General features: G+C 46.6%; 1 long non-coding RNA gene across 8 annotated transcripts in view; it reads left to right on the forward strand.

Annotated features, from left to right (window-relative positions):
* LOC309338052 overlaps positions 1-13,602 on the forward strand; it is a 286,413-nt gene that overhangs the window by 155,820 nt on the left and 116,991 nt on the right. The gene's annotated exons all lie outside the window — the stretch shown is intronic.

Genomic DNA, 13,602 nt, shown 5'->3' on the forward strand with positions numbered 1-13,602 from the left:
ATCTTGCCAGGACTTCCCCACCCCACCCCCTCTTGTATTCCAATTCCTTCAAATAGATTCAGCAAGTTCTTACCCCAAATTTTAAACTTATTATAGTTAACCCAATGTTAAGAATGTTTTTCCATCCCCTAAAATCGACCCCGCTCCCTTCCACGAGTTCCCCTCTTAAAATAAAAGAAAATGGAACAAAGAATAAAATATAATTTAACACCCTTTGGATTCCAAATTTCCCTCCCCCCTTTCCCGGTTGCGTTCCCCAATGTCCATCAATGCCTGTTGTCATCCTGGAGATCCCACATCTAGGCCGAAATCCTTCACAAGTCCACTTTGCCGTCTTTTTAATAGTCTTTGCCGTCTTTTTGATCATCTTTAGTTTCAAGCGTCCAATCTTGGAAAAGCTCTATCTCAAAAAGGTCCATTTTTTCCATCCAGATCTCTGTATTTAAGAGTAAAAACTCCAATTTTGTTTCTTTAGACCTTTCAAATCTGGATGTCCCAAATGTTCCCACTTCCAGCTTTATCCAATTCTTGTTGTTCATGTTGTTCTTATTATTCTCTGTCCTCACTTTCCTCTAGTTTCTTTTCCTGCTCTCCTGCAAAAATGTTCCAATTCCAAAAGCTTCTAAATCCCCTACAGAGGCTTTGTTATTCAGGAACAAAACTTTACGTCAAGTCCCTTCCATTCTTCAATAGTTAAATCTATTGTCTCCTTTAGTGTAGATACCTCTGTAGACAAAATAGTGTTCCATTTCAGCAGTTTCCCAGGAGATAAAAAGTCCAATTCAAATTCCATGCCAGCAATACTTGTAGTGTCCCACAGCCCCTCTAGAGGGATTATAGTAACTCAGTTTCCTTCCAGATCGCACCCAACAGTCAAAGTAACTTGTTATTCCTTGTTTTAAACAATTTATATCTAATTTGTAACAAATGTAACCGGCAAAAGTCCTCATAACAAAGTTCTCTTTTTATTCTTCAGCTTTGACAGCTCCTTTGACAGCTGTCAAAGCCTCTGTTTCTCCTCTCCCGGCGCTCTCGCGGATCGCTCCCAGTTCCCGGGGGGGGGGGGGTTGCATTTTAGCTCACGTTCTACTTTTCTCCTCCAGCCCAGTCTTATAATTTTCCATCGTGAAATTAGTGACTTTATCAAAATAAGGTAGCACTCGATCTTAGTTGTTAAATCCTTTGCTTTAAATCCTCTACGACAGGGGGGAGACTGACTTCCTTTTTGCACCTCCCCCACTCGCTCCGAATTTAATTTTTCCCCCTTTTTAAGTCCAGTTTCCAATTACTCACGGGTTGTTCTTTTTAATCCGAATTTTCAATGGAAGAAGTCAGCGCTCTCCGCCAAATGGCATGCGGCTTCGCTCGGTAGGGGAAGCGGAGGACTCATAGCACCACACCCCCCCCCGGCACCCGCTCCGTAGCCTTTAAAAAGGCTCCTTCGCGGGTCGGGGGGGCGCAAACGGTGCCCGCCGAGTCACCATGCCCATGGGTTTCAGCGCCCATGGTTTTTGAGGGTCCCCGCGACGCCGACGCGGTAGAACCCAACCCCTGCCGAGCAGGCTCTCTCCGGAGCTCGGAGGGAGTCCGCCATTCGGCGATGGCGCCAACCCGGAAGTGAGAAAAAAAAAATATTCTAAACGAAACAGTGGATGTATGATTTTTGTGGTTCATGCTGTGGCCACAGACATGTGATCTGACAGTGAGTTTGGAGTAGTCCAATGCAAAAATCCTGAGGATCCATGTGGATCCATGCTTTGTAACTACGTTTTTGAACCACTGCGGCCCCAGGCAACAATGGGTGCGTGATTTTTTTTGGTGATGTAGCCATGGACATGCTATGTGGTCTGATGGTGAATTTGGGGTGACCCAGTGCAAAAATCCTGAGGATCCATGTGGATCCGTGCTTTGTAACCATGTTTTAAGTGGGAGGGAAGGAAAAGCACTCAAGGGACAAGGAGCATGCATGGGGTGGGTGAAGAAGGATGCTGCTAATAATGAAGAAGAGGGGTATAAGGGGAGAAGGCTCCTCTCCTCTCCCGCTTTGCTCCTTTAAAGCAAGCAGGCTCTGCTTTTCTCCCTCCTCCCCGCTCATCCCCGGCTTAGCGAGCTGAAAAACTTTGCTGCTATTTAGCGAGCTGAGTGGGGAGGAGAGAGGGACAGAGAGCCTGCTTGCTTTAAAGGAACCAACCGGACAGGAGCCACTTACACTCATGTAAGCGGCTCCTCTCCTCTCCCGCTTTGCTCCTTTAAAGAAGCAGGCTCTCTGTCCCTCTCTCCCCCCCACTCAGCGGCTCTTCTCCCGCTTTGCTGTTTCAAAGCGAGCCACGGAGAAGGGAAGGAAGGGGAACCATGGATCCTCTGCTCACGACAGCAGCAGATCCCCCCCGCCACCCGTAGGCATTCCCTCCATAACACGCACAGACATTTCCCCTTACTTTCTAGGAGGAAAAAAGTGAGTGTTATGGTGCAAAAAATACGGTAAATCACTAGTCAGTAAGACTTGATTTCAATCATATATTTTTTTACAGAAAGACTAATTCTTGCTGGTATAATCTTAATATTTACAACCAGATGAAGGTTTCATTTTTGGAATAGTAAATTTTCAAAGTAGTTTTTACAGTTCGGCTATATCAAAAATTACTGATTTGGTTATACTATTAGAAATACATAGACAGAGAATTATGAAATTATTGTGAGGTTTAATAAGTTAACTTTATATTTGGACAACTTTTCTGCTGTACTTTATTGGAATGAGAAGAATAATCATTTCCTTAATAACAATTTAAACAATTTATTTAACCAAAACAATAACATTATAGCATATTTATCCATGTTTGTTATTTGAGGTGGTTAAACAGTTTTTTTAAAAAAAAACTTAGACTGAGTTTTAGCGTACATGAGAAACTTAAATCTTTATTTCCTGATGAATTGCCTTTGGACTACAATGTAACTTAAATAGAAAACTATATTTAGAAAGATTTTTCCTCCAAAAGCATTTTATTTTAAAAACCGAATTTAAATAAAAAAACCTGTTAGAAATAAAAAAATCTGATTTAAATTAAAAAATTGATATATATATATATATTGATATATATATATGTCAGGGAACTGCCATCGGAGAGACAGGTGGTGGACAGGCTCCAGGAGAATAGGAGAGAATCTGCAGCAGAAGAGGGAACCAGCAGGGGGAGTGCAGGAGTCACAGCGGAGGGGAGGCTCTGGGATGCTTCCAGTGAGAGTAGTGGAGAGGTAACGGGACCCCCGTTGGGAACGCCCACCCTTCGCCGGAAACTGTCACGCAGAGAGTCACGAAAGCGCATGTCTGTCAAACAGCTTTTATGTTGGCGTAGATTCCGTAGACGCCCACTGTCAGATACTACCAGCGACTGACGGAGTCATGCTTTGGGGGCTCCGTTAGTGCATCGGTTTGGATGACCAGCCAAACCCCAGAGGGATCAAGCTTTTACGCACAAGCAGCTCATTATCCCATCACAGCAATCTGACAGTCTTTGAAAGCAGCTTGTGCAAGCAGAAGGCATCATGAGCGAACCAGCCGGAACCGGGGGAGCAGGAGCCGGGGCAGATCCAAGCCTGGAACAAAGGTACAGGGCGTTGGAGGTCCAGCTGGCACTGCAAACGGCGAGGCTCGAGGAGAGGAGGGCTCAAGATGCAGATAAGGGGAAGACCACCCCACTTGCCAGACGGGTGCCTGGACTGGTGCAGAAATTTGGGGGGGATCCCCGGAACTATCAAGCCTTTAGGACAGAGATGCAATATGCTCTCAATCTGCTGTTTGATGACTTCCCCGACGAGAACTCTAGAGTGGCGTACGTGATTGGCCATCTAGAGGGAGGGGCGAGGGACTGGGTTCGGCCCCTGATGGCAGCCAATAATGAAATCTTAAAGGACACAATGAAGTTTTTCCGCGCCATGGACTTGATGTTTTCCAGCGAGATCGAGCAGGGAGTGGTGCGCAGGCAGTTAATGGCGTGTAAACAGGGGAGCCGATCTGTACGTGAGTACTGGACTGAGTTCACCATGCTGATTCATAGACTTGGGTGGGACCTTGCTAGTGAACCTATTCAAATGCTGTTTGAAGAAGGTCTCTCTCCGGCAGTGAAAGATGAACTTTCCCGGGCGCCTAGGGCGGAGTCTATGGATCAGCTGACTAAATCAGCGCTGTCCATTGGGGCACGCCAGGAAGCTAGAGCTATGGAAAAGCGGGAAGGAAAGGGGGAACGTTGGAAGGACTTCCGCATTCCAGAGATTCCGGAGCAGCCTTTCCCGCCAGCAGAGCCGATGGAACTTGGAACAGCGCGCGCGCGCAGTTTCAAACACCAGTGAAGGGCGGAAGAAGGAGGGAAAGAGCGGCAAGAGATGCTATCTCTGCCAACAGCCAGGTCACTTTGCCAGAGTCTGTCCGCAAAGGAAGGAATGGCAAGGGATGGCGGGAACTGTTGGGGGGAAGGAGGAAGAAGAAATCACGGAGCAAGCAAAAGCCAACGCCTGGTTGCCAACATCAGGGCACAGCAGCCAGGCCAGGGAGTAATGAATGTGCCCACGCCGGAACCTCCAAGACCAGCGCTTGTGATAGAGGTGTTGCTGGAACTGGCAAACGGACACCCACTGAAGATAAAGGTGCTATTGGATTCAGGTAGCTCATGTAATTTCATGAGCAAAGAGTTTGCAGCTGCACACCAGATACAGACTATCCCATTGAGTAAGCCTTTGCAGGTTACCACGATTGATGGGAGGGAGCTGTTGGGAGGAGAAGTGAGCCAACAGACTGTACCAATGATAATGAGGGTGGCACGACACACCGAACTGATAGCGTTTAACGTAGCCACCTTGGGAGGAGCTCCTATTATCTTGGGTATGAGCTGGCTGGCGCTACACGATCCGCTAGTAGGCTGGCATCAGAGAGTGGTTTCCTTTGGATCAGCACATTGCCTAGAACACTGCAAGGAGGGAGAGGCTCAGGCAGGCGCCAGGGCCACTCTAGCAGGGATGGAAATGATGGACAAGGGGAGGGTGCCACCACAATACGCTGACTTGATTGACGTATTCAGCGAAAAAGAAGCAGATAAGCTGCCCCCGCACAGACCCTTTGCTTGTCAAATTACCTTACTCCCAGGAGCACAATTGCCAGTGGGCAAGCTGTATGCAATGTCAGACAGTGAGATGCAGGAGTTAAGGGAGTTCATTGACAAGAATCTCAAGCGAGGTTTCATCAGAGAGTCACGAGCGGTGGGGGGCAGCCCAGTGTTCTTTGTGGACAAAAAAAACACGGGCAAGCCCAGGCTTGTATGTGATTTCAGGGCCCTAAATGCAGTGTCAGAACCAGTGACTTTCCCTATGCCCAGAATTGATGACATTCTAACACGGGTGAGAAAAGGGAAAATTTTTACCAAGCTGGACCTTAGGGGGGCATATAACTTGATACGTGTGAGAAAGGGGGATGAGTGGAAGACCACTATGTTCACCCCCTTGGGGGCCTTTGAGTACTTGGTTATGCCTTTCGGATTACAAGCGGGCTCCGCCTGTTTTCAATCATTCATGAATCACGTCCTGGGGCCACTGCTCTACAAGAACTGCGTAGCGTTCTTAGATGACGTCCTGGTGTACTCAGACAACGAGGAGCAGCATGTGCGAGATGTAAGAGAGGTACTGAGCAAGCTGCGAGAAAACCGGCTGTGGGTGAAACTGGAGAAGTGTCAGTTTCATACCAAGGAGGTGGAATTCCTGGGGTACCGGTTGTCTGACAAGGGATTGGCCATGGATCCCAGCAAGGTTCAAGCGGTACTGGAATGGAAAACACCAAAGACCAAGAAGGACGTGCAAAGGTTCCTGGGCTTCGGAAACTTCTATAGGAAGTTCATCAAAAACTTTGCCCATTTAACAGCGCCCATCACGGATTGTCTTAGTAGCAAAAAGAAATTTGTTTGGACGGGAGAAGCGCAGAGGGCGTTCGAACGCTTAAAGCAGGCGTTTGCGTCGGAAGAGCAACTTTTGCACGTGGATCTACAACAACCAATGAGAGTGGAGACTGACGCGTCAGACCGAGCGGTGGGGGCCGTTCTTCTCCAGCCGGGAAAAGATACGTCTGAATGGAGACCGTGTGCATTCTTCTCGCGGAAGTTGAACAAATCCGAGAGGAACTACACAGTGTACGACCGAGAACTGCTCGCCATTCGTGAAGCATTCCGGAAATGGCGGCACTTACTGATTGGGGCGCAGCACAAGATTCAAGTCCGAACTGACCACAAAAATCTGGAATACTGGAGAACAGCCCGAGTGCTGAACCAGAGACAAGTGAGATGGGCCCAGGAGTTCTCCAAATTCCACTTTGAGATTCGTTACGTACCCGGCTCCGAGAACGTGAGGGCGGACGCTCTTTCCAGGAAACCTGAGTACTTAGAGGGGGAGGGAGCGCCTGAGGCAAGGCATGTAATCCCTGAAGACCGCTGGGTGTGTGGGGCGGCATTGGTGGGGCAGAGGGAACTGATAGAGGGTACGGAGAACGATGAATACGCCCAAGAGAAACTCAGAGAGCTCCGGAGGACAGAGGAGAACACAGGGGGGTTCGAAGAAAAGAACGGGGCGTTGTATTACAAAGGGGCACTGTACATACCCGACGGGGAACTGAGGGGCAGAGTACTCAAGCAGTTGCATGACAGCCCCACAGCGGGACATTTTGGACAGCACAAAACCATGTGGTTGGTTACCAGGGAGTTTTGGTGGCCCAAGGTGAGGGAGGACGTATGGGAATATGTCAGGGGTTGCGACAGGTGCCAGCAAGCGAAAGGAGAGAGGGTGGCGCCAGCGGGGCTATTACAACCCTTACCCACCCCCGAAAGGCCATGGGAGGCAGTATCCATAGATTTTATGACGGACCTTCCAAAATCCAAAGGCAAAACAGCTGTCATGGTGGTGGTAGATCAATTAACCAAGATGTGTCATTTTATAGCCTGTTCACATGCAGTCACAGCGGAGGAAACCGCCAAGTTGTTTGTAGAACATATTTTTAAGTTGCATGGCGCCCCCTTGAGGGTTTTGAGCGACAGAGGGAAACAATTTACTTCCAGGTTCTGGAGGAAACTTATGAGCTTACTGCACGTAGAACTCAATTTCTCAACTGCCCGGCACCCAGAAACCAATGGGCAAGCGGAAAGGGCAAATGGGGTTTTACAACAATACCTGAGGTGTTATGTAAAAGACAGAGAAAATGATTGGGTGGATAAGTTACCTCTAGCAGAATTTGCCTACAACAACGCGGAGAACGTGTCCACAGGGATGAGTCCCTTCCTGGCAAATTATGGGTGTCACCCCCGGGCATTCCCAGGAGAGGGAGGGGAGAGGTGGAGCGTGCCGGCGGCGGAATATTTTTTTGAAGAGATGGAGGCGATCCACCGTCAGCTTCAACTTAACTTAGAGAAAGCCAAGGAAGAATATAAGAAGCAAGCAGACAGAAATAGGAGGGAGGGTGAAACTATAAGGGTGGGGGACCGGGTGTGGTTGTCCACCCAAGGGCTACCGTTCAAGGGCGGGAGTAAGAAATTGAGGCCCAAAAGATTGGGACCCTTTGAGGTCACACAGCAGGTCAACCCAGTGGCATTCAAACTCAGGCTGCCCAGTCACATGAAATTACACCCAGTATTTCACAGGTCATTACTGTCGCCGTACCGAGAGGGACGTGAGTGGGGGGAGCATGAGAGAGAGGCCACCCAAACGCCCGTGATAGAAGAGAGAGAGCGCGACATGAACGTGGCAGGAATCATTGATTCCAGGTGGAAGGGGAATCAGGTGGAATATCTGGTAGAATGGGAGGGGGAAGCAGAGTCGGAAAACACTTGGGTACCAGCAGAGGTAGTCAATGACGAGGTTTTAATAGAAACATTTCATCAGCGTTTCCCAAGAAAACCGCAACCCGTGGCTCGATTTAGAAGGGAACACTTTGGGACCACTGATGAGGAAGGGGAGTTTGAAGGGGTCCCAGAGTCAGGGGTGGGTGAAGAAGCCGACTCCGACGAAGAAGAGGAAGACGGGGAGAGAGACGGTACGCCGTGGCTGGAAGTGTTAGAATCCTCGGACGACGAGGAGAGTTCCTTCAGGGGCTTTCCGCCCTCACCGCCAGTGGGAGAGGAGGCGGGAGGGGGTGAAGGGGGCCCTGGGGGGGAGGTGGATGTCAGGGAACTGCCATCGGAGAGACAGGTGGTGGACAGGCTCCAGGAGAATAGGAAAGAATCTGCAGCAGAAGAGGGAACCAGCAGGGGGAGTGCAGGAGTCACAGCGGAGGGGAGACTCTGGGATGCTTCCAGTGAGAGTAGTGGAGAGGTAACGGGACCCCCGTTGGGAACGCCCACCCTTCGCCGGAAACTGTCACGCAGAGAGTCACGAAAGCGCATGTCTGTCAAACAGCTTTTATGTTGGCGTAGATTCCGTAGACGCCCACTGTCAGATACTACCAGCGACTGACGGAGTCATGCTTTGGGGGCTCCGTTAGTGCATCGGTTTGGATGACCAGCCAAACCCCAGAGGGATCAAGCTTTTACGCACAAGCAGCTCATTATCCCATCACAATATATATTTAAATCGTTGATTTTTATCCACCCTGAAGGAAAGTGATTTCCTAAAAATACAGACGATGTTGTTAATAGCATTCACCTGAGAAGCAGGCCACCAGAAAGGAGCGTAAAGGAAGGATTCCCTTTTATTCTCTTTACCCAAGCTTCACCATTCTAGCTAATTTATGGAAAGATAATCTGTGCCATTTTTGTTTTACGGTGCAGAGGATGATATATAGATTTAAAGCTCTGGCATTTCTCCAGCCATAAGGGCTGAGTGCCAACACAGGCCGCAGTGCCAAAAAGCTTTCTCCCCACCTTCTTCCCCTTAGCTTCGTATAGTCCTCAGCCTTGACATTTCGGTATAGAGTGGGTCTCAGATGAGCTTTTCTGCCATCAAGGTTGTGTCATCTGCATATCTGAGGTTGTTGATATTTCTTCCAACAATCTTAATTCCGGCTTGGGATCCATCCAGTCCAGCCTTTCACATGATGAATTCTGCATATAAGTTAAATAAGCAGGGGGACAATATACAGCCTTGTCGTACTCCTTTCCCAATTTTGAACCAATCAGTTATTCCATATCCAGTTCTAACTGTAGCTTCTTGTGCCACATAGAGATTTCTCAGGAGACAGATGAGGTGATCAGGCACTCCCATTTCTTTAAGAACTTGCCATAGTTTGCTGTGGTTGACACAGTCAAAGGCTTTTGTGTAGTCAATGACACAACCTTGATGGCAGAAAGTGAGGAGGAATTTTAATGAACCTTTTAATGAGGGTGAAAGAGGAGAGTGCAAAATATGGTCAACATCAAAAGCTCAACATCAAAGCTCAACATCAAAAAAACTAAGGTCATGGCCACTGGTCCCATCACCTCCTGGCCAATAGAAGGGGAAGAAATGGAGGCAGTGAGAGATTTTACTTTCTTGGGTTCCATGATCACTGCAGATGGTGACAGCAGTCACAAAATTAAAAGACACCTGCTTCTTGGGAGAAAAGCAATGACAAACCTAGACAGGCATCTTAAAAAGCAGAGACATCACCTTGCCAACAAAGGTCCATATAGTTAAAGCTATGGTTTTCCCAGGAGTGATGTATGGAAGTGAGAGCTGGACCATAAAGAAGGCTGGTCGCCAAAGAATTGATGCTTTTGAATTATGGTGCTGGAGGAGACTCTTGAGAGTCCCATGAACTGCAAGAAGATCAAACCTCTCCATTCTGAAGGAAATCAGCCCTGAGTGCTCACTGGAAGGACAGATCCTGAAGCTGAGGCTCCAATACTTTGGCCACCTCATGAGAAGAGAAGACTCCCTGGGAAAGACCCTGATGCTGGGAAAGATTGAGGGCACAAAGAGAAGGGGACGACAGAGGACGAGATGGTTGGACAGTGTTCTCGAAGCTACCAGCATGAGTCTGACCAAACTGCGGGAGGCAGTGGAAGACAGGAGTGCCTGGCGTGCTCTGGTCCATGGGGTCACGAAGAGTCACGAAGAGTCGGACACGACTAAACGACTAAACAACAACAACAACAAAAGTTGAATTTGTTTGAATTGGTAATTCCTGGCTCCATCGGCAGCTTTCAAAGCTGAGCTACGGTCCCTTGAGTTCAGTGAGATTTACATGCCAGCGTATTCTGATTTTCTTCTGAGGAACCTCCGAGTGACAGCGATGGCCCATCTGTGGCTGCAAGAGTGGTGGCAAGTCCCCCCCCCCCCCATGGCACACCTTATTCCAAAGAGGAGGAAACAAAATCATTAAAAAGTCACTTCCACTAATCATTCTTATTAAACGTAGAGGATAACGCTTAAAAAAGAACTTTTAACTCCATGCAAGCAGCCAAACAGGAGTCCTGCCAGAAGTGTCATGCTTCAGGACTTAACATGATGTCATTCGCACAGCTAACAAAGGAAAATGAGAAATTAATGGCACAAGCTATACATTGTATCATGCAAAGTGTAGCTGGGGTTTTCCTCAAGCTTCTTGTGGTGTGTGGCATTGTATTATTGGCAGGGAGAAGGTCTTGCAAAGAAGCACATTTTAGCTTGCGAGCGTTTTCTACTGCTCTCTCACAAGACTACAGGTTTTCGCATTTTTACTTCCGGCTGGGAAAAAATAACAGGACTCCAGGCAGAATAAGTTCAAATGCACTGTCGCCAGAAACCTAAATTCTTCTTCTTGTTGTTGTTCGCCAGTGCAATGTACTGGTTATTTTATTGGGCTGAGGCTGAAGAGACCTGTGTTGAAATGCCGCTCCACCATGAAACTCACCGATTGACTTTGGGCCTTCCTCTCGACTTCCCTCAGGGCTACTGTGGGGGTGCAATGGGGAAGGGATGAGCCATGTGCATTACCTTTGAGGTAAAGATGATAAATGTAGCAGTAGTCATAGAAGCAGAGATCTATGTAAGTCAATTTTTTGAATGTAGAGCTTTTTCTGTTTCCAGTTTTCACACCACACTCATATTCTCTGTTCTCTCACACACTTGCTGAGCCTACTCATTCACAATATTGATGTACACAATTACTCAGACACGTAATTCATACACTGATGTCTTTACATTGCAAATCCAACGTTCAAATACACAAGTCTAACCACGAGCCAAACAGTTATGTAGTATTGCCTTTTTCCTTTCTCTGTTAAATAGGCCTAGTGTGCTGGCATGTTTTATTTTAAACTCCTGAGCACATTGAGATGTTCATAAACATTGCACGGCAGCTCAGTGTTAAGCCGATGGCTAGGGAGGTCCGGTTTCAATATAACAATGCCACAATTTTGTGGTTTTTCTTTGGAAATACATATTTTTTATGGCAACACAGAGAGAGAGGGGGGGAGGGGGGGAGGAGACCTATCCACTTTTTCTTGAGGTTAATTACCTTCATTGGGCATCCCAAAGTGCCTGCAGTTAATTTTTGTCACTTTTAAGTAAATTGATGATTTTAAAAAACCCTCCAAATGTTTAATTGATGTTTTCCTGTTGCTGCCTCTGGATGCTCTATTAATAGTGCTGCTGATCATCAGACTGTTCCCTTCACTTCTGTTAACTGCTGGCTGTGTTGTTTCTTCCACTGCGATGCTTTGAGACTTTGAGGGAAATGGTTAAAATAAAAATTGAATCAGTTTATTTTATATATATATATATATATATATATATATATATATATATATATATACAGTATATATACAGTGTGTGTGTGTGTGTGTGTATATATATATATATATATATATATATATATATATATATATATGTATATATATATATAAACATTTATATACTACTATTTCATTTAAAAATATCAAAGTGGTTTACAACAAAAGTACATAAAACCATACAGTAAAACCATTAAAAAAAGAAGAAGCTAAAAACAGACATTAGTTAACCTTTGTGGAAATAAGTGTTTTGAAGCGCTTGCATAAACCTGGTGGAATAGAAGAGTTTTGAGCAGGCATTTAAAAAGTTGAAACAGAAGGTGCCGGCAGAATTCCACAGGACTGAGCTGATGACACTCAATTTGTGCTACCAAGTGAGTTTCGCCAGCTCATGGAAAGACCAAGTTTTGAGGGATTTAGGAATAAAATGAAATGAAAAGGCAGTTTGCATTTTGTTGTGATCTTACTCACTAGTGTGGAGTGCCATCACATCCTTTTTGTGCTGTCAGCCAGGGCATTTTTAATATAATATGAATTTATGAGTGCCAGCAGCTCATTTTTTTACCAAGAGAGAGAGAGAGAGAGAGAGAGAGAGAGAGAGAGAGCCTTGATAAAATTTATTAATGTTCTGTTTTGGCCACATCCATTTTTTCACCTCTGCCATCTCACTTTATCATGCAGCCCTTGGTGGGATAGCCATGGGTCAGTGCAGCCATTCTCCCAGAAGATGTTAGCTGCCCCTGTTCTAAGGCCCTGTGCCCCCCATGCTTGGACCTTAACTGTGCTTCTTGCACTTCATTACCTTTCAGTTCCACTGTTTACATTTTCTCCATTCTCTAGCCATATATGTGCCAAATATCCACCAGCTGGGGAGGTGTTGCATGCAACTTGAAGGATCAAAGCACTTGAAGAAGCATCTTCCTCTGTACCAGGCAACTCAAGTTTTGTGAACTGCAGGGGAAGCTGTGCCTGTGGTTACCTCATGAGATATGGCCTGAAGGTTAGGGGTGGGGTGGGTGTTTTCACACAAAACAGAGCCTTCTTGGTGGTGGCACCCTCTGTAGTGAACCGATTATCCCCCGCAATGTGTTCAATCAGGCAGCAAGTCCTATTTGTTCCAGCAGGTCTTTGTATTATGCTGTATTTTGCTTCTGCTTTTTCTTTTATTGTTGCAATTTCATTGTCAGTCTCCCACCCCCCAAGCTGTCGTGAACAGAAAAGTGAGGTATATGAAATAATACAACAACAAACAAACAATTAAAGAAGGGCTTTAGCCTATGGTAACGTATGCGCCAATAAATCTGTTAGTCATTAAAGAGACACATGGTTGCCTCTGGAATCTGAGGTGTGCTTTGTCATTTAGTGCCAAGATTGTGGCTTCCTTTCATATAAAGCGTCCTTCTCTCATCTGGTTTGGGGTGAGCGGGGCGGGACAGTGAGAGCGATTCTCTTTCAGCTGCATTTTTCTGCCCATCTCAGTGGCAGAGCCAAACCATTGAATATTTGCCATTCTGTTCGCAGTCACGGGAGCCAACTGTTTATTGCTTTCTTTGGTTTGCGTCTGAGGGTGGGGAATATCCTGGTGCAAGTCCTCTTTTTTGGGTCTTATTTCCTTTTAATCGGTTTGGGTTTTTTAACGGAACGCCTTGCACTTTTCAGCGGCAGCAGGCTTTCCCTAGGCGTGACGCTTGTTTCGCCTTCCCCAGTCGTGCAGGCAACCTCCCTCTAATGGCCTGTGATATTGCAAAGGTGTTTTTATAGCAAAATGTGGTGAAGAGAGAAGAGTATTTTTAGGCTGGGAGATCAAGGGGAGAAGGCTGCATCTGGTAGGTTTTTAACCGCAGAACCTTTTTTTTATGGTGGGTTCAGAGTTTGGAGTGGCTGGAGG

This window comes from Podarcis erhardii, assembly GCF_964252035.2.
Source record: "Podarcis erhardii genome assembly, chromosome: 3".
Classification (NCBI taxonomy): Eukaryota; Metazoa; Chordata; class Lepidosauria; order Squamata; family Lacertidae; genus Podarcis; species Podarcis erhardii.